The sequence below is a fragment of the Pteropus medius genome, unplaced genomic scaffold (genome assembly GCF_902729225.1).
Source record: "Pteropus medius unplaced genomic scaffold, Ma_sr-lr_union100, whole genome shotgun sequence".
Taxonomy (NCBI): domain Eukaryota; kingdom Metazoa; phylum Chordata; class Mammalia; order Chiroptera; family Pteropodidae; genus Pteropus; species Pteropus medius.
The window spans coordinates 34,680,331-34,683,483 of record NW_024344378.1 but is presented as its reverse complement, the minus strand read 5'-3'; the positions used below and the strand labels follow the sequence as shown (position 1 = coordinate 34,683,483).

Here is a 3,153-nt window from a genome sequence, read left to right as displayed (position 1 = left end):
GTCTACGGCCATGCTACCCTGAACAAGCCCAATCCCAGCTGATCTCGGAAGCTAAGCAGGGTCGGGCCTGATTAGTACTTGGATGGGAGACCACCTAGGAAGACCAGGTGCCGTAGGTGTAAAAAATAAAAAAGTAAGGGATTGTAAACTGACAATGTCCTTGCAATCGGTGAGGTCAACCAAGAGTTGCCTCGCCTAAGAAAAAAATAATAACAATAATGAAAAATGGAAAGATGAGTGGGAAAACATAAGGGCATATCTTACAAGAGGGACTAGGTTAAGAACTTTAGGGAGCCGGATGTATGGCACTGCTTAGAGAAAGTTCTAAGAGAGTAAAGGAACTAGAAAGATTGGGGAGCAGTGAACTTTTGTATTAGTTAGTGCCGCGGTCCAGCCACGACAGGATCCAGGGGGCCCCGAAGGTGGGCAAGGCGTCCGCGCGGGAGACAGTCGACTACACAGCTCAGAGGCGGTGTGACACTGTTCCGTTTTATTGTGATTTGAGTACAACTTTTATACTTTTTATTTTGGCATTTGATTATACTTTGTTGTTAAGGTAGCAGGGAGTTAAATTTCTGTGGTTAGGCGAAGCAGAAAATCTTATAGAGTATATTATTATTAATGTTCATGATTAACTAGTACATTTTTCTCTCAATCATTAGAACAGAACTACCTGATGGAACAATCTAAACTTTTAATTCTTATATCTATTACGTAAGATACAGTTTGATTTAAGTAAAGGTGATAGATAGATGTATTCATAACAGCAAGCATTGGCTTGTGGGCAGACATTGTTCTTCTTTCTGCCTGAAGAAATCTTTTAAATGCTATTTGATTTATGCTATATCTAAAGTTCAAGCTGAACCTTTCTCATAGCTGTTCAAAAGTTTCCTTGGTGCAGTAATGAGGAAAATATTTATAAAAATCAGTTTTACAAAGCTGCTTTCATAAGCTAAGTTTCTGTTCCTTTGTTTTTAAGCACCAAGGAGATCCTGACCTAGCCAGCCTTTCTATGAAACTTAAACTACTATAAGGCACATGAATTCTATCTTTATTCACTACATGTATACTATCTTTATTATAAGCTTCTGTATAAGGCAAAGGAAGATCAGGTAATCTTTTCATACTATTAGCCCCCCTAGGTGGATACCAGAGTTTTCTATTTATCCACTAGGCCACAAAAGGAGGCCCTTCTATAGTAGGCACAGGCTTATGAGTAAATTTCTTATCCTTTACTAATTTTTCTACTAACTGCGTGGGAACAGGAGTATAAACTGGTTCTAGTAATTCGGCTTGTTATAATTTATTCATAATATCTTTAAGAGGTGCGTCAAAAGGAATTTCTCTTAATAATTGTTCAAATAAAGGGTTTACGCATTCTGGACATGTCAGAGTGACTAGAGCTGATTCCATACGCGGGGAATTTACTATGCTTTCCTCAGAGCCAATTTTGAGGAAATCCATTTGTATAGCGTTTACACTTACTAGAATTTGTGCTACCCAAATTCCCCCTATTAATAGGATCATTTCTAAGAAACCAATTATCCCTAAACACATGCCACGTCCTCGTTCTTGACGATGCATTCCTTGAAGCCTCTGTCCCCATCTCCGGACCTTGTCACGCAGTAGGGTAGAAAGAGGACGCGGCAAGTTAGGTTTCATTTATTCTTTCATTATTCATTCATTTTATAAAAGGATAAGATTTTTAATGTGTCGAAGTCTAAAATTTACATATGCTAATTGTGACTCTATTGATAACTAATATTAAAATGAAATTGGAATGAATTCTACAAAAGAGGGAAAGTTTTTAAGTTTATATCTTTATTTTTTCAGTACTAACCAGGAATGCACACAGAGTTACATTTTCCTGAAGGCTATGGAGTTAGTCTTATCTACATAATCATTCATTTTAATTTTCCTGCTTAAATGCTTTTTATTGGTACAATACCTTAATGTTACAGCTATAAGATGGAAGAGGAACAAGAGTGAATGTATCTCATGTCTCTTCTATAAATTATGACCAGTTTTAAGATTCTCAAAAAAGTCCAGACTGTAAAGCCTGTTTTTTTAAGAGCTTGATCTCAAAACTGAGTCACTTACAATCTGGTTAATATTAGACAAGTCAGAACTCAAATTCTTCATCTCTAAAAATGGTCTAATAATACCAATTCTTCATAGAATTGTTGTAAAGGAAGAATGATTTCCTAGTAGATCTTATAATATGGTGCCTGAACCATAGAACTTTTAAAACACAAATTAGGTATTAACATTACATTATTCTGAATGCTGGAAATTGAAGGACATTTGGGAAATTAACATTATTAACAAATGAAATGTGAAGGGGTTTGGGAAGTAACAGTTTTTATATTCTAAACTGGTATTATCTCACATCCTTTTGAGTTAAAATAATAAAATGAGCACAGACCAACCTGTATAATTCATTTATTTGCAAATTATACACTAATAACATTGTACTAGTAGAGTTTTTTATATTAACAATAATAGAGTAATTTAAAATGATGAGATACAAATAATTATGGGCAAAAACTTATGAATAAAATCATTAAGGAAGTTTTCTTCTAGAAGGCAAATTGACGCCCATGGCGCTTTATTTGATTCAGAGTTAAGAGTACTTCTCTTGGTTTCCTAAGAGCTACTGGAGTTAAAGGAGAGAGTACTGACAGCAATGCATGTTGGGTAAATACTTATTGAGCAAAAGTCCAGATAATCTTTGACTTTTGGAATAAGAGACCCTATTAAGGGAACAAAAACATATTCATAAATGTAGTTGGGGACTTTTCCTTCTAAACTTAGCTCATCTTAGAAATATTTCCTCAGCTCCCTGACTGGACTTTGTTCTTCCCGTTTTAGGCATGAGCTAATCATTGTAATAGCATTTACTTCCACTCATTTACCTCCCTTCTAGACTATAAACTCCTTTTTGAATAAATTATTTCCTCAGTACCTGGCATAATATTGGGCAGATAATAGTCAAAAAAATATGTGCTGTTGAATATAATGTATATGAACACAAAGACAGAGCTACTATAGTGTCATGACTTATTGAAGAATGTTGAATTTCCCAAAATCTCTATAATGTAATATGCCCAATCATTTCAGTTATTTTTAATATCTATCTTTATTGGAGGAGGT

General features: G+C 35.0%; 1 pseudogene; it reads left to right on the top strand.

Annotated features, from left to right (window-relative positions):
• Nucleotides 1–119, top strand: LOC120609811 (uncharacterized; annotated as a pseudogene).
• Nucleotides 120–3,153: the final 3,034 nt, after the last annotated feature.